The sequence below is a fragment of the Carcharodon carcharias genome, chromosome 7 (genome assembly GCF_017639515.1).
Source record: "Carcharodon carcharias isolate sCarCar2 chromosome 7, sCarCar2.pri, whole genome shotgun sequence".
In the NCBI taxonomy this organism is placed as follows: domain Eukaryota; kingdom Metazoa; phylum Chordata; class Chondrichthyes; order Lamniformes; family Lamnidae; genus Carcharodon; species Carcharodon carcharias.
This window is the reverse complement of record NC_054473.1, coordinates 28132047-28150735: the sequence shown is the minus strand read 5'-3', so window position 1 is coordinate 28150735 and position 18689 is coordinate 28132047. Positions and strand designations below refer to the sequence as shown.

The 18689-nt window shown below is 42.0% G+C and overlaps 1 long non-coding RNA gene and 1 other non-coding gene across 2 annotated transcripts in view; both read right to left on the bottom strand.

The window, feature by feature from the left end:
- Positions 1-18689, bottom strand: part of LOC121280203 — a 30105-nt gene that overhangs the window by 4862 nt on the left and 6554 nt on the right. The gene's annotated exons all lie outside the window — the stretch shown is intronic.
- On the bottom strand, positions 3340-3444 carry LOC121280655. The gene has a single exon (XR_005943682.1). It is a non-coding gene; the product is annotated as a U6 spliceosomal RNA (small nuclear RNA).

Genomic DNA, 18689 nt, shown 5'->3' with positions numbered 1-18689 from the left:
CCCTGATAACCTATCACCCCTTTGCTTACAAAGAACCCATCCGTCTTTGCCTTAAAATTATTCAAATACTCTGCTTCCATCGCCTTTTTACGAAGAGAGTTCCGAAGATTCACGACCCTCAGAGAAGAAAATTTCATCTCATCTCTGTTATAAGTGGACAACCCCTTATTTTTAAATAGTAAGCCCTAGTTCTAGATTCTCCCACAAAAGGAAACGTTCTCTCCACATCCACCCCATCAAGTTCCCTCAGGATCTTACATGTTTCAATCAAGTCGCCTCTTACTGTTCTAAACTCCAGCGGATACAAGCCTAGACTATCCAACCTTTCTTCATAAGACAACCTGCCCATTCCAGGTACTAGTCTGGTAAACCTTCTCTGAACTGCTTCTAATGCATTTACATCCTTCCTTAAATAAAGGTGACCAATACTGTATACAGTACTCCAGATGTGGTCTCACTAGTGCTCTGTATAACTGAAGGATAACCTCCCTACGTTTATATTCAATTCCCCTCAATTCCCCAATAAATGATAACAACTATTAGCTTCCCTAATTATTCACTGTGCCTGCATTCTAGCCGTTTGTGATTCGTGCACTAAGACACCCAGATCCCTCGTATCTCAGAGCTCTGCAATCTCTCATCATTTAGATAATATGCCTTTCTTTTATTCTTCCCGCCAAAGTGGATAATTTCACATTTTCCCAAATTATGCTCCATTTGCCAGATCTTTTCCCTCTCACTTAACTTATCCATAGCTTTTTGTAGCCTCATGTCCTCTTCACAGCTTACTTTTCTACCTATCTTTGTGTCATCTGCAAATTTGGCAACCATCTGATCCATTCCTTCATCCAAGTCATTTATATCAATTGTAAACAGTTGAGGTCCCAGCACTAATCCCTGTGGCACACCACATGTTAACATCTTGCCAACCTGAAAAAGGCCTATTTATGCCTATTCTCTGCTTCCTGTTAGCCAGCCAATCTTCTATCCATGCCAATATGTTACCCCCTACACCATGGGCTTTTATTTTCCATAATAACCTTTGGTGTGGCACTTTATCAAATGCCTTCTGGAAATCTAAGTACAGTAAATCCACTAGTTCCCCTCTATCCACAGCACATGTTACTTCCTCAAAGAGCTACAATAAGTTGGTTAAACATGATTTCCCTCTCATTAAACCATGTTGACTCTGCCTGATGACCTTGAACTTATCCAAGTGCCCTGCTATAGCTTCTTTAGGAATAGCTTCTAATATTTTCCTTATGACAGATGTTAAGCTAACTGGCCTGTAGTTCCCTGCTTTCTGCCTCCCTCCCTTTTTGAATAATGGAGTTAAATTTGCTATCTTCCAATCTAATGGGACCTTCCCCGAGTCTAGGGAGTTTCATAAAATTAAAACGAATGCATCAATTATCTCACTAGCGACTTATTTTAAGACCCTAGGGTGAAGTCCATCAGGACCCAGGCACTTGTCAGCCCACAGCTTCAACAGTTTACTCAGTACCACTCCTCTGATTGTAATTTTCCTGCGTTCCTCCCTCCCTTCCATTTCCTGATTTACAGCTGCTTTTGGGATGTTACTTGTATCCTCTATAGTGAAGACTGATGCAAAATACATATTCAATTCATCTGCCATTTCCTTGTTTTCCATTATCAATTCTATAGATTCACTTTCTATAGAGCCAACACTCACTTTGTTAAAAGCAAAATGCTGGGGGTGCTGGAAATCTGAAACAAAAACAAAAATAGCTCGAAAAACTCAGCAGATCTGACAGCATCTGCAGAGAGGACGGCAGTTAATGTTTCGAGTCTGAATGACTCTTAGTCAGTTCTGATGAAGAGTCATTCGGACTCAAAACGTTAACTCACTTTGTTAAATCATTTCTTTTTAAAATATTTGTAGAAACTCTTACTATTTGTTTTTATATTTTTGGCTAGCTTTCGCTCGTACTTTAATTTTTTGCTCCTTATTAATCTTTTAGTCATCCTTTGCTGATCCTTATATTCTGTCCAATCTCCTGTCCTCCCACCTATCTTTGCATAATTATATACTTTTTCTTTAAGCTTGATACTACCTTTAACCTTTCTAGTTAACCACAGATGGTGTGTCTGTCCCTTGGACTTTTTCCTACTCGTTGGAATGTATCTGTTCTGTGTATTATGAAATATCCCTATAAATGTTTGCCACTGCATCTCTATTGACCTATCCCTTAACCTAATTTGCCAATTCACTTTAGCCATCTCTGCTTTCATGCCCAAGGTTTAGCATGGACTAACCCATGGGCTAGTCATTAACTTCTGGGCCTGGCCTAAGGTCACATTCATTCTAGTTTTTTTTTAAATGCAGGCACCTTCAAAATGCATATCTTTAATTTAGCCAAGCCTGGGTAATCCCATGATGCATCCCGATATGTCTCTTCAGCCAGAACAATGGTCCCAGCACAGTTCAGATGTAGACCATCCCAACGGTACAACTCACACTGGCCCCAGCACTGTTGCCAGTGCCCCATGAATTGAAAACCATTTCTCCCACACCAATCTTTGAGCCACATATTCATCTCCCTAATCTTATTTACCTGCACCAATTTGCTTGTGCCTCAAGTAATAATCCAGACACTATTACCCTTGAGGTTCTGCTTTCTAATTTAATCCCTAGCTGCTCATACCCCTAGGCGGAACTTCTTTCCTAGCCCTAAGTTGTTTGTATCTCATGCATTATGACCACTGGATCCTCCCCCTCCCACTGCAAGTTCCTCTCCAGCCCAGAGCAGATGTCCTTAACCCTGATACTGAGCAGGCAATGCAGCCATCTGGACTCATGCTCTCGGTTGCAGAGAACACTATCTATCCCCCTGACCATGCTATCTCTTATCATTACCACACTCCTCTTCACTCCCCCCACTTGAATGGCACCCTTCAACATGGTGCCACAGTAGTCTGCTCATCCACATTGCTGTCCTTCCCCTCATCCACACAGGTAGCAAGCACCTCATAACTATTGGACAAAGTCAGGGGCTGAGGCTCCTCCATCACTACATGCTGGTTCCCCATACATGTCTGACTCACAGTCACACTCTCCTGTCCCTGACCACTGACCAACTCTAAAGATCTGCCTAACCCTAAGTGGAAGGACTGCCTCCTGGAACAAAGTGTACAGGTAAATCTCCCCCCTCCCTGATGCCCCGCAATGTCCACAACTCAGACTTGAAGCTGCCTAAGCGACAGACACTTTCTACAGATATGGTTGTCTGGGATTGCAGGGTTTTCCACAGATTCCCACATGCAATAACAGCACACCACCAGCCCTGCTATTTTTTTTAATTAATTAACAATATTTTTAAATACATGGAACGCTTCATGAATTTGCGTGTCATCCTTGCGCAGGGGCCATGCTAATCTTCTCTGTATCGTTCCAATTTTAGTATATGTGCTGCCGAAGCGAGCTATTTCTGCCCAACTTGTTTCTTTAATTAGTCAATCAGTTAATTATTTACACAGATAAAGTAATAGCATGATTGCACTCTGCTGGCTTAGACAAGGAAGGAAGCTCATCTACCACTGGAGGCTGAAAGTAAGTAGAAAAAGGAAAACCTCTTTGCCCCTCTGCACTGAATTCCCACCTGAACCAAATTCTCAACTCCTCACTCAAACTACACCACACTCAGGCGTAGTCTCATGTCTGCGCACCCCCTCTCCTTGTGGGTTCCGAATGTAAATGCAGAGGGAGATAGTATACTTGGAAAGGTCAGCCTGGAACCCCGGATGGTAAGGACGAATAAGATGAGTGTCGTCCCCCATCTGTTGCATCTGTGAGGCAGCATACATGCCTCTGGCAACTGGGCAGGATAGGAAAGCCCTGGGCAAGGGGTCGGGGGGGGGTCAGGGTTGCTGTATATAAAAGTTTAAAGCAGTTGAGGGAAAGGGGAATTGAATCCGCTAACATCATTTATTTGTCTTGCTTGCTTCTGTTTTGAGTTCTGCCTTAAGTCTTACAATCGTAAGACAAATGTTGCAAGAATGGAGACTGCAATGGAAGCTTCTGATAATAACGTATGTTTGCTTTATTCGTCCATGGGATGTAGGCATCACTGGCTGGGCCAGCATTTATTGCCCATCCCTAATTACCCTTGAGAAGGTGGTGGTAAGCTGCTTTCTTGAACTGCTGCAGTCTGTGATGTACATCCACGGTGCTGTTAGGGAGGGAGTTCCAGGATTTTGACCCAGCGACAGTGAAGGAACAGCAATATATTTCTAAGTCAGGATGCTGAGTGACTTGGAGGGGAACTTCCAGGTGGTGGTGTTCCCATCTATCTGTTGCCCTTGTCCTTCTAAATGATGTGGTCGTGGGTTTGGAAGGTGCTGTCTAAGAAGCCTTGGTGAGTTCCTGCAGCGTGTTTTGTAGATGGCACACACTGCTGCTGCTGGAGGGAGTGAATGTTTGTGAATGTGGTGCCAATTAAGTGGGTTCCTGAACCTGCTTCTTGAGTGTTGGGGGAACTGCACTCATCCAGGCAAGTGCGGAGTATTCCATCACACTCCTGAATTGTACCTTGTAAATGGTGGGCAGGCTTTGGGAAGTCAGGAGGTGAATTACTTATCGCAGGATTCCTAGCTTCTGACCTACTTTTGTAGCCACAGTATTTATGTGGCTAGTCCAGTTCAGTTTCTGGTAAATGCTAATCCCTAGGATGTTAGTAGTGGGGGATTCAGCAATGGTAAAGCCATCAATGTCAAGGTGTGATGGTTAGATTCTCACTTGTCGGAGATGGTCATTGCTTGGCACTTGTGTGGTGTGAATGTTACTCCCACTTGTCAGCCCAAGCCTAGATATTGTCCAGGCCTTGCTACATTTGGACATGGAATGCTTCAGTGTCTGAGAAGTTGTGAATGGTGCTGAACTTTGTGCAATCATCAGCGAACATCCCTATTTCTGACCTTATGACAGAAGGAAAATAATTGATGAAGCAGCTGAAGATAGTCGAACTGAGGACACCACATTAAGGAACGCCTGCAGTGATGTCCTGGAACTGAGATGATGGACCCCCAATAACCACAACCATCCTCCTTTGTGCTAGATATGACTCCAACCAGCAGAGATTTTCCCCCCAATTCTCCATTGACCTCAGTTTTGCTAGGGCTCCTGGATGCTATACTCAGTCACATGCTGCCTTGATGTCAAGAGTAGTGACTCTCATCTCACCTCTAGAGTTCAGTTCTATTGTCCATATTTGAACCAAGGCTGTAATGAGGCCCGGAGCTGAGTGGCCCTGGTGGAACCCAAACTGAGCATCAGTGAGCAGGCTATTGCTAAGCAAGTGCCGCTTGATAGCACTGTTGATGACCCCTTTCATCACTTTTTGATGATCGAGAGTAGACTGATGGGGTGGTAATTGGCCGGGTTGGTTTTGTCCTGCTTTTTGTGTACAGGGCAGTTTTCCACATTGTAGGATAGATGCCAGTGTTGCAGCTGTACTGGAACAGATTAGCTAGGGATGTGGCAAGTTCTGGAGCACAAGTCTTCAATACTATAGCTGGAATATTGTCCGGGCCCATAGCCTTTGCAGTATCACGTGCCTTCAATCATTTCTTGGTAGCACATGGAGTGAATCGAATTGGCTGAAGACTGGTATCTGTGATGCTGGGGACCTCCGGAGGAGGCCAAGATGGATCATTCACTCGGCAATTCTGGCTGAAGGTTGTTGCAAATGCTTCAGCCTTATCTTTTGCACTGATGTGCTGGATTCCTCCAACATTGAGGATGGGGATATTTGTGGAGCCTCCTTCTCCAGTGAGTTGTTTAATTGTCCACCACTGCTTACAACTGGATGTGCCTGGACTGCAGAGTTTAGAAACTGATCCATTGGTTGTGGAATCACTTAACTCTATTACTTGCTGCTTATGCTGTTTGGCAGGCAAGTAGTCCTGTGTTGTAGCTTCATCAGGTTGACATCTCATTTATGATATGCCTTATGTTGCCCCTGACATGCCCTCCTGAGCTCTTCATTGAACCAGGGGTGATCCCCTGGCTTGATGGTAATGGTAGAGTGGGGGATATGCTGGGCCATGAGGTTAAGATTTTAGTGTATACAGGTCTGCTGCTGCTGATGGCCCAAAGCGCTTCATTGTTGCTCGGCCTTCAGTTGCTAGATCTGTTCAAATTCCATTCCATTTAGCACGATGGTAGTACCCCACAACACAATGGAGGGTATCCTCAATATGAAGATGGGACTTTGTCTCCTCAACTAGTGGTCACTCCTATCAATACTGTCATGGGCAGATGCATCTGTGGCAAGCAGGTTGGTGAGGATGAGGTCAAGTATGCTCTTCTCTCTTGTTGGCTCCTTCACCACCAGCCACAGACCCAGTCTAGCAGTTACGTCCTTTAGGACTTGGGCAGCTCGGTCTGTAGTTGCTACTCTTGGCAATGGACACTGACGTCCCCCACCCAGAGTTAATTTTATGACCTTGCCAGCCTCACTGCTGTAAGTTTTAATGTGTTCTTTGGCACTTTGAGTTCATAACTCATTATACTTCACATTTCTAGGGTGCATGGAGATATGAAAATGTGGATATGATTATTGACTGTGCCTGTGTCAATTTAATATTATGTAAAGCTAAGTTGTGAATCGATAGAGAGCAATTAGTGCTGGGATTTTGTTGTGTTATTACATCTCTCCCAGATAAAAGTAGAGTGGCAGGGAAATGTAAACTTAAATCATAGTGTTCTGTCTCTTTACGAGGCTATGGCTGCAGAGATTGCTGTTGGAGATTTTACGAGCTGCAAAGTCAAAGCACTGATTGCACTGCTCCTTTGTGTGAAAGCTTTCAAGCTTCCTTTTTTGGGGGGCTAAAGCTGTTAAGTTTTTTCTTGGGAATTAACTTTGTTTTGAGCTTTAATTACACTTCGGTGTGAAATTTTACATGGTTGGGATTTTACAGTCCTGTCAAAGTCAATTGGCTTTTTAATGGCTCCCCGCATTTTACGGCCCCACTCCCTCTGAAATGGGACCGTAAGATTCCACCCCAGAGTTTAAAGAAAGAAGACAAGAAATGTAATTTGTTTTTTTTAAAGCATGAGCTATTATTCTCTGCTTGTGTGGGAAATGAAAGGATTGTTTTCTTTGCGCAGCTGATATTTGTGCACTTTAAGCTTTTGGCCAGGTATTTACTGCTCTGTCGTGACAGGGACAGGGCCATAAAATGCAGCGAGCCATTCGAAACTCCATTGACTTTGGCGGGAATGTAAAATCCCGCTGCTGTAAAATTCTGCTCTTGGTGTTTTTCTTCCCAAAATTGTGATTTTGTGGTCATAGTTTCAGTACTTCAAGTTTACAAGTTAACAAAAGGGAAGTATAATTAATAACGTAAATTTTTCAAGTTATGAACCTGGAGCCATGATTACTGGCCAGAATCATGATTCCAGGGTATTTTGATAAATGTGTGGGAATTTTAATCTGGATACTAATGTGAGAACGGAGTAGCTTTTAATGCTTGGTCATGGAAATTGGAATTTGGTTCGAGACTTTTTACAAAAGTTAAAAGTTTCTTTTTTCGGGGGAATCATTGGAGTTCTTGCTCTGAAATAATTGGAAAAAGGAATTTGGTAGAAGTTGAAAAAGCCTTAAACAAAAACAGAAAATGCTGGAAAAACTCAGCAGGTCTGACAGCATCTGTGGAGGGAGAAACATTTCGAGTCCATATGTCTCTCCTTCGGAGCCTTTGAAAAAGCTTCTCTTCGTTCAGGAGAAAACAGCTTGAACTGGTTTCTTGGTATTCATGGAATGCATGATTCTCTTGATTTAGAAAAAGGAGAGACTTGGGGAAAAAAGAGGGAGCTTGGAATTTTGAAACAATGGGAAAAGTGATTTAAAATAGTGAGCAAAATATTCTGAAATCTGAGAAAATCATTTGGAAAAAGATACAACTGTTTGAAGCAAAAAAGTCTAAAGGGAGAGATTTGTTAGAAAAAAAACCCAGTTCAAACTCTAACCACAGCATGTGGCAATGTCTATGTTGTGCTCTTTCTTTTTAACAAAAGCTGGGGGGATGGTGGTGGTGAAGATATCACTAGTCCATATAAGTGCTTTTGTTCTGCCCTCTTTCAAAGCAGCAGGAAGGGTGCATGGGTGACGATGTGAAATTATGCAAGGGTTGTTGTGTCTGAACACCTGTACAAAGGACTCTGTAGCATAGTGGATAAGGCTAGCCGTATGATGGATGTGGTCATTTCCCAAATGAATAAAATGTTTCAACGTTAACTGGATGGAGTTAGCAACGCCCCAAACCAAGGCATGTCACTGACATCACAGGAAACTGTTCTGTGCAATTTGGGTCAAATCATACCAATAGTGTAGGGAGATGCCCCAAGAAGTTTCACAACAGAGGGGTGATGATGATAACGGTGGTGATGGTGTAAATGATGCAAATGCAAATCCACTCCATCTGTGAGATCAGCGGCAGGTAAAATGAACAAAATGGGGAATATCTGGAGATCTGAAGCCTAAGAGATTCTGGTCACAATCTCCACTCTGGTACCACCAGAGTGAGGAGCAGGGAAATACAAAGAAAATCAGGAAGAAATATAGATATATATTTATATAAAACTGCAACTAACCTATAATACCCATGTGATCCAATATGCTCACAGAGCAAAATTTTGTTTTGTTTTATGTTTTACAGGAAATGTGGTGGAAGTTAATCTTAACGATAGTTGTGTTTGGAGAAGGAGATGAAGGATATAAAACATCAACAGTAGGTGGTTGTTGATAACCGGAGGGATCATTACAAACAGCCAGTAGTGACATCCCATGGTGCATGACTATTTGGCTCCAGTTGCCCCCCCTGTTGCACATGCGGCAACTCTATGCCGACCAACCTGGGACTCACTAATCTTCAGGGGGAGGCCATGTGTTAATTCCGTAAATTACTAGCAAACGTGTCTCTTGTTGATTAAGATGGCAAAGGGATGGCCAGAACAACCAACAGAGGGAAGGAGATGGCACGACAACCGTTGAAGATTCAGCTTTGAAACCCACAACACCCAGCCCATTGGGTGATAGCTCTCGTACAGTAAGAAAAAGGGAAGGGAGACTCCACGAGGTTTGTGGTTAGGATGGGAATAATGAACACTTGCCCTAATAATGTGGTTGTGAGTCTAATCAATGTGGCGGTGGAATGGGGAACACCACTTTGCATATAGTGCTCCCCATAACGATAAGAAAGGTTTAGGCCCGAGATAATATTCTATGGAGGGAAAAATGTCCCCAAGGCTCCAAGTAATAGAGTCAGGGATACGGAGACTGCCAGATTATGAAAGGGTGGATATTGCTGGCAACACCAGGAGAGACAACAAGATGTTTTGTTGGAAGTTTTTGCAGCTCAAGGGGTAGGCATCTACATGTGCGAGGATAAAGTTCAAGTAGCAGAATGAGCAGAGTGTGAGGCATCCAGGTGACACTACCTAGGAAGTTCCTGGCCTTTCTTTGCACAAACAGTAATGCGAGATGCCCAAAGAACTAACTGGTTATTATGTCCACACGAATGGTCCTACATCACGGTGTGCACGGTGATGATTAATTTAGCAGATATGGGACTACCGCCATGGCATAAACACAAAACCTGAGAATTGAATGCTGCATCGAGTTTTGATGGAATTTTGGGAACAGACCAGCACTGTGATTGATGAGGATAAATGCACTAGTCTGTATAAGAGTTCAAGGAATTAAACAAAATCTCACTCTCATGGGCAGCCAAGACATAGTTCAATTAATGATGCTGCAACTATATTTAGAACTGGGACATCACTCATCAATTGTTTAGATTTAGCTATTTTAAAGGAAGAGGTAATTAGAAATAGGTTAAGGAAAATATTAAATGGGATGAATGATGTGGAATAGAATGAATTAGAGGGAGATCAAATACTGGCCGTTTATTTGCAAGATGTGATGGGGGAATTGGAAAAGCATGGCCAACGCATGAAAGAAATTATAGGAGAACAAAACTGCCTCTGTGGAGTCTGCTGAAAATGATGCTTGCACAATGTATGGTTCTTGATTGGTGGAACAGGCCCGTGAAAACCTCCAGAGGATTGTGGAAGGGAAGCTGCCCTCCTGGGTCACTGATAAACATCTCAGGGCTATGTCTACTTACCAACTTACCAACAATATCTATAATATCAGAGGACTTGAGCAGATATACCTGGTGAAACATGAGTGCCACCTGGGGAACAGTAGCATGGGCATGCTTGTGTTGGTTTTGTATTATTCTGTTCAAAGGAAAGGGGAGAAGCCTAATCATCATTTTAGAGTTGAAAACATTGCTGTAGCGGATCAGGGATATGTGTCACATTACGACCAATGCACTACAAGTGGATTAGGTAGCCCCGGATTGGTCTCAGTGTGCTTGGAAAGGGGATACTTTTGTTTGCCCATATAATGTAACTTAAAATGCAGCACTATCCTGCGGGTTCACTTGGGATCAGGAAGGGCCCAATTACACAGTCATGGTGACCAGGGGAAAAGAGTTGCCAACACATTTGGCATATAAAGGAAAGGGGAATACCAGTACGAGGATCTGATCTGTCCTATCCAGGGTGGAACATTTTGTTTTACCTCCGCTTGACCTATTAGACTGGGTACGTGGGTATTATTAAATGCTTATGCTCACGGGCAGATGGATATTACTAAAGAGATGGACTAAGGTGAATGGATTAGATTCAGAAGTATAGTAACATTCGTAGCTGAAGTTACACATTTAAGGGTGGATGCTGTAAGGCATTTTGATATCTCTCATATTTCTGTTATGCTGTAAGGCATTTTTAATATCCCTTGTATTTCTGTACAGTTGTGGTGTGGAGCTCACTGGTTGGAAGGAACACAGAGTGAGGAGGACATGAGGACGAAGGGGAAATTCACTGCCTGGTTTGGTGGTAGAAGCAGAAACCCTCAACTCATTTAAAAGGTACCTGGATCTGCACCTAAAGTGCTGTAACCTGCAGGACTATGGACCAGGTGCTGGAAGGTTGGACTAGAATGGTGGCTAGTTTTTAAAAAAAATTTTTTTGGCCAGCGCAGACATGATGGGCTGAATGCCCACTTTCTGTACTGTAACTTCTAAGAATTCTGACCGAAGGCATCATCACTGGGGCTCATACTGAACTTTTTAAAAGCAAAGACAGTTTAACTGAACACATGCATGCACACACGTGTGCATACATGCACACGTACACGCACACGGCAGTGGCTCACCATCAGCCATTCTCCTACAGCAGCTTTCATAGACAATGAGCTCTCTGGAGATGGGTGAGTGGCTTTCTTCCTGCCTTTTGAAGGTGCAGTTATTGAATCTATTGCTGGAGACACTCCCAGCTGAGAGCAGGAAATGACCACATTCAGGTGGTCTTGAATAGCCATGATGGGATTGAAAAGGCACTGAAACCCAAATAGGTGACCCGATTCATGATATTCCCTTATTTGTCAAGGGACCAGCGTCAGAAAGGGGTATAAATCCACATTATACAAGGACATTGTTGCTGCAGCCAGGAAAGCATGACTTGGTCAGTCACGGGAAGTCATGTGGAAGAATTCATTCAGTGGGCTGACCACCCAGAAGGAGCTCCTGCTTGCGGGTTTTAGTAAGAAACTAGTGTTGTAAGCTTATACTATTGCTTAGTAGGTTAATAAAAGTTTTCCACATAAAGTGGAAACTATATCCAAAATTGTTTTGTGTTGTTGATATTTATTATGGGGTATGGACCTTAGAGGGAAGTGAGACCCACTCCACCCCCGTTAAAAGTCTTGCAAACAGACAAGCTAGCGTTAACAAAAATATTCCTGGAGCAGCAGAGATTAGAGCCAGAATTCCATGAAAGAGAGAGAAAAAAGAGAAAGAGAGACAAGAATGGAGGGAAGAAATAAAATTCGAGTTAAGACAGCTCAAACTGTGTAGGAAAAGAGCCACTGTACCCAGTGTAGGCACTGCTAGTGAGGGAACTGCCCCTAACTCAGAGACAAGCACTGAGCTCTTAAGGTTCACCCAGTTAATACCAACATTTCATGAGGGAGATGTGGAAGCATTTTCATCTCATTTGAGAAGCTTGCAAAACAGCTGAAGTGGCTAGCAAAGAGCTGGACCCTGCTATTGTAAAGCAAGTTAACAGGGGAAGCTCATGAGGTTTATTCCCTATTGTCCGACCAGAGTTTGTCAAATTATGAGATGATCTAAATTGCTATCCTGGGTGCATAACAACTGGTGCCAGAAGCATTCTGCCAAAAATTCTGAAATTCCAAAAACTGCCTGGACAAATTTACATTCACATTTGAGAGCCTTAAACAATTTGCTTTTGATTGATGGACACCGACGCTTTAGATAGAGTCCACCTATGAAAGCTTCAGAAAGCCATCACACTGTCTGAAATGTTTGCTAAGATTCAAATTATCTGCCCTAAAAAAGTTGGTAACTATTCATTATTGGCGAAGGTAGACACAGGGGCAAGTGCCAACATATTAGCCCTGCGTATTCTAAAAGACATGAATCTACAGACATGGAACGCCATGATGAAACCTATTGCTGTGAAACATTCAGTGTACAACAGTTCACTAATTCCATGCTCAGGATCAATAGTTGTGGAGTGCAAGTACAATCAATCCTCCTGGGTATCATAGATGATCTACATTATAGAAACTAAAGGCTTGGTGATTGTGGGCCTACTGGCATGTAGTGAACTCACATCTGTGATGATCCATGGAATTATTCAAGCCTTACAAGGCAGATCAACCTCAGAAACTATTATGGATAAGTGTAACTATTCCATCGCCAGCAGAGCTCATGTTTGGCAGACCAGTGCTTGCCAATCTACCTAATCTTACTCATTCTACTCTCTCAGAAACTAGATAGCAACTTTTAAAACCACAAGAGATGACCAACGTGCACGATAAAACGACAGGTACAGAATTACCAACTTTATGCTTGGAACAACAAATTAGTACCCAGGATCACACAGAAAGGGCGTGGCAACTAGCCAAGGTGACAAGGGCTTGATCAGAACCAGGGTCCTATGAAGTCATTGCACACAAAGGCACAATGGTGAGGCATAACCGAGGACAAATCAGATCCATTCCAGTGTCTCAGCCACCGTACAGTCCTATTGCATATAGGACAAGATTCAGAATGAAACCAGGAACAACATCCAGGAATGACAATCCCACAGATCACTGTGAGCTCCAACCAATGTTACCTCTATGCTTTAGTGACTCACAGATTCATCAGTTCTATACACTTACGTAATGGTAACTAAACATGAACATGCATTATAAATAGTTATACTTCTTTGTCGGGGGCGGGGGGGGGGAAGCATCTTTAAAAAGGGGGATGTTGTAATCTGCCTTTAAGGGATAGAAACATGACATCATTAGAAAGGAATCAGGCTGGGACCAGTGTCCTGTGAATCGCATAACTAGGGTTGTAGATAGGGCTTTAAACTAAATAGTTGGGGGGAGGGTTCGGTTGCATTGAAATATAAAAAATCAAAGTTTAAGGAGAGGGTAAGAGTGCAGGTTAGTGACGAGGCTGATTGTTACCAAAAAGTGAAAGGAAGGGACAGAGTGTTTGAACGCCATATTGCACCAAAGAATCATATAAGAGTAGGGAAAATTGACAATAGGGCAAACTTAAAGACTTTGTATCTGAATGCGTGTAGCATTCAGAATAAAACTAATGAGTTAACAGCGCAAATAGAGATAAATAGGTACGATTTGGTGGTGATTACTAAGACGTGGTTACAGGGACAACAGATTTGGGAGTTGAATATCCAAGGGTACTCAGTGTTCCGGAAGGATAGGTAGGAAGGTAAAGGAGGTGGTGTAGCTTTGTTAGTAAAGGAAGAGATCAGTGCTACAGTGAGGAATGATATGGGCACTGGAGAGCAAGACATAGAGTCAGTTGGGTAGAAATAAGAAATAGCAAGGGAAAGAAGTCACTGGTGGGAGTAATCTATAGGTCCCCAAACAATAGTTCAGCAGTAGGGCACAGTATAAACCAGGAAATACTGGGAGCATGTAAGAAAGGCATGGCAATAATCATGGGTGATTTTAATATGCATATAGACTGGACTAATCAAATTGGCAAAGGTAGCCTCGAGGGAGAGTTCATAGAGTATATTAGAGATTGTTTCTTGGAGCAATATGTTGTGGAACCAACCAGGGACCAGGCTATTCTGGATTTGGCTTTGTGTAATTAGATGGGATTAATTAATGATCACATAGTATAGGATCCTCTAGAGAAGAATGATCATAGCATGCTAGAATTTCAAGTTCAGTTTGAGAGCGAGAAATTTGAGTCCCACACTAATGTTCTGGAGTTAAACAAAGGTAACTACATAGGCATGAGCGCAGATTTGGCCCTAGTAGACTGGGCAGGAAGACTACAAGATAGGACAGTTGCTGAATAGTGGCAGATATTTAAGGGGATATTCAATTCATCCCAAGTAAAATATATTCCAAAGAGGAAGAAAGATGGTAAGAGGGGGAAAAAGCATCCATGGCTAAACAAGGAAGTTAAAAATAACATAAAGGCAAAAACTAAGGCATACCAAATTGCAAAGGTCAATGGCAGGCTTAAAGATTGGGAAACTTTTAAAGATCAACAAAGGATTACTAAAAAAATAATAAAAAGAGTAAAGGTAAATTATGAAAGAAAACTAGCGCAAAATGTAAAAATTGATAGCAAAAGCTTCTACAAGTATATAAAAGGAAAGAGAGTAGCTAAAGTGAATGTTGGTTCCTTGGAGGATGAGACTGGGGAGTTAACAGTGGAGAACACAGAAATGGCAGAGACGCTTAATCATTATTTTGCCTCAGTTTTCACAGTGGAGGACACTAGTACCACCCCAGTAGTAACAGGTAGTGCAAAGGGTATAGAGAAAGAGGAACTTAGAATAGTCACCATCACTAGAGAAAAAGTACTAAGCAAGCTATTGGGATTAAAGGGTGACAAGTCCACAGGGCCTACATTCCAGGATCTTAAAGGAAGTGGCAGCAGAGAGAGTGGATGCATTGGCTATAATATTCTAAAATTCCCTGGATTCTGGAAAGGTTCCAGTGGATTGGAAAAATGCGAATATAACGCCTTTATTCAAAAAGGGAGGAGAGGCAGAAAGTAGGAAACTCTAGACCAGTTAGTTTAACGTCTGTCTTTGGGAAATTGTTCTAATCCATTATTAAGGAAGTAGTAATGGGGCATTTGGAAAGTCAAAATGCAACCCATCGGAGTCAGCAAGGTTTTATGAAGAGTAAATCATGTTTCACTAATTAGCTAGAGTTCTTTGAAGTTGTGACAAGCAAAGTGAATAATGGGGATCCTGTAGATGTGGTATATCTGGACTTCCAGAAAGCCTTTCATAAGGTGCCACGCAAAAGATTAATACACAAGATAAGATCACATGGAGTTAGGGGTAATATATTAGCTTGGATAGAGGATTGGATAACCTGCAGAAAGCAGAGAGTCAGAATAAATGGGTCTTTTTCTGGATGGCAAGCTGTAACTAGTGGGGTGCGGTCCTTGTGCCCCAACTATTTATAATCTATATTAATGACATGGATTCAGGAATAGAAGGTACAATAGCTAAATTTGCATTTGACACCAAAATAGATGGGAAAGTAAGTTGCAATGAAGAAATAAGAAATTTACAAATGGATATGGACAGGTTAGGTGAATGGGCCAAAATTTGGCAGATGGAATTTAACGTGGATAAGTGTGAGGTTATCCGTTTTGGTTGGAAGAATAAAAAGGCGACTTATTTAAATGGAGAGAAACTTCAGAATGCTACAGTGAAGAGGGATCTGGGTGTCCTTGTGCATGAATCGCTGAAAGCTAATATGCAGGTACAGCAGGTAATAAGGAAGGCAAATGGAATTTTGGCATTTATTGCTAAAGGAATAGAGTATAAAAATAGGGAAGGGTTGTTGCAACTGTACAAGGCATTGGTGAGACTGCACCTGGAGTACTGTGCACAGTTTTGGTCCCCTTACTTTGAGGAAGGATGTAGTTGCATTGGAGGCGGTTCAGAGGATGTTCACTAGATTGAATCCAGAGATGCGGGGCTTGTCTTATGAGAAGAGATTGAGCAGTTTAGGTCTATACTCGCCAGTGTTTAGAAGGATGAGAGGAGATCTAATTGAGGTATATAAGATGCTAAAGGGCATAGATAAAGTAGACGTGGAGAGGTTGTCACCCCTTGTGGGGCATTCTAGAATGAGAGGCCATAGTTTTAGGCTAAGGGATGGTAGATTTAAATCAGAGATGAGGAGGAATTACTTTTCTCAAAGGGTCATGAATCTGTGGAATTCACTACCTCCGAGTGCAGTGGATGCCGGGACGCTGAATAAATTTAAGGAGGAAATAGACAGACTTTTAATTAGTAATGGGTTGCAAGGTTATGAGGCGACTGCGAGAAATTGGAGTTGAGGCCGAAATGAGATCAGCCATGATCGTATTGAAAAGCGGGGCAGGCTCGAGGGGCTGAATTGCCTACTCCTACTCCTAATTCTTATGTTCGTATTATGATCTAATACCTCAATTAGATCTCCTCTCATCCTTCTAAACACTGGCGAGTATAGACCTAAACTGCTCAATCTCTTCTCATAAGACAAGCCCCGCATCTCTGGATTCAATCTAGTGAACATCCTCTGAACCGCCTCCAATGCAACTACATCCTTCCTCAAAGTAAGGGGACCAAAACTGTGCACAGTACTCCAGGTGCAGTCTCACCAATGCCTTGTACAGTTGCAACAACCCTTCCCTATTTTTATACTCTATTCCTTTAGCAATAAATGCCAAAATTCCATGATTGGAACAAGCATGATTATGTCATGCAATCAATTGTTATTTCCACGTTTTCTGAGAGCAGAACACACACAGACAGCTCTGCTGCTGATGTTTCTTCAAGCTTTATACCTTTGTAGAGTTATCTTAATAAATGAACTCACAACACATTTACCCAACCTCTTATGAGTGATTGCTTGCTTTATATCATTATAAAAACACAACAGAAATAAGGCCTTCCATTAGCCTGACCCCAAAAAGAACAAAGAAATTCAGTAAGGCTATTTCGATGAAGCCTGTATTTTTGTAACGTTACCACCTAAAGATTATCCACATTGCAGACAAAAAAAACAAGGTCGTAGATGAGGCTTTATCCAGCTCAGCATCACATTGTTATGCAAACTTAAACAGAGTGCAGCTATACCCGTGTACAGTCAAGATATAAGTGTTAAGAATGAATGGGTGTGTGTATGATTTCTCTTTATTTGCAACCTTGTAGTGAAATGATTCTAATAGTCACATATCATTCTGTGTGGTGGGGAAGTGTTATGTCAAATATTTATTTTTATTCATCAGCTGAAAACAGAAATTGGACATTTAAAAAAATATATTTTTGAAACAGACCAAAGTGATTTCAATCTACATCAAGATGGCTGACACTAATTTGCATTACTGTATATATTCCACATGCCAACCCTATATAAAGGAGATGGCAAGTCTGCAAGACTCAAAGACAATGACACCTCCTAGGGACAATGAAAGACCTTCCTCATGCCCTATTGACAAGATATCTATGGAAATCACCTACAGTTTTCAGCAGCTGAAGATGAACTATTTAAAGATTAATAGCTTAGACAAAATACCTTGATTTTTAACAAGCTAATCAAGTTATAATTGGAATACACAATTATTGTTTGAGTTGCTGGCAATTGGAGAGAGAAGTCATGTGACAAGCCAAGTTCTTTGTGAGTGTAAAAGCACGTAGCTTTCAGCAGAACTGGACCAGCCGTTGAGCGAAGTGGAAGATCTTGCTTACCTCACTCTCTCTCTCTCCACTCAACTATAAGCTTATAGTTGCCCTGGAAGCAAGACCATTGGATTCTACCTGCAGCCAAATCTATTGTCCACTTCTCCGTAACCTGTATTTGTGTGTGTGAGCTTCGAGTGTGCGTGAGCTTCGAGTGTGCATGTGCACACATGTTTGGAAGTTGGATTGTATTTTATTATTTTACTTAGATTGGTTTAAGCATAAATATTTAACCTCTTTGTTAAACTCAAGAAAACCTGCCCGACTAGTTCTTTATGATCACTGCACGTAAACAGTAAAGTACTCAATAAATTGGTAAGGATATCCTTATCCAAAAAACAAACAAAACTGTTGCAGTCAAACAACAGCCTTCTCACCTGGTCATAACAGCAACTCACCCTCATAATTTAATCATTTTAGCCCTGGAATCATTCTGTGAAGCTACACTGTATCCCCTCCAAGCCCAATATATTTTCCTGAGGTGTGATGCCAAAAACTGAATGTAATTCTCCGGACTGGAAAGGATCGTGGTTCTATACAGTTGAAGTATCACGTTCTCACTTCTGCATTCCAACTCTTTGTGATTGTGGCCAATGCTGAACTAGCCTATTTATATCTGTGGAGTACCTTTTTGTGATTTTTAACGAAATTGTCCTTGGTATGTGAGCGTTGCTGGCAAGGCTAGCAATTATTGCCAATCTACAATTGCACTCAAGAAGGTGGCGGTGTGCCACCTCAATGATTTGCTGTAGTTCATGTGCTGTAGGTACATCCACAGTGCTTATCTGTAGCAATTTGATGAACTGAGTGGCTTACCAGGCCCATTTCAGAGGGCATTGTTGGT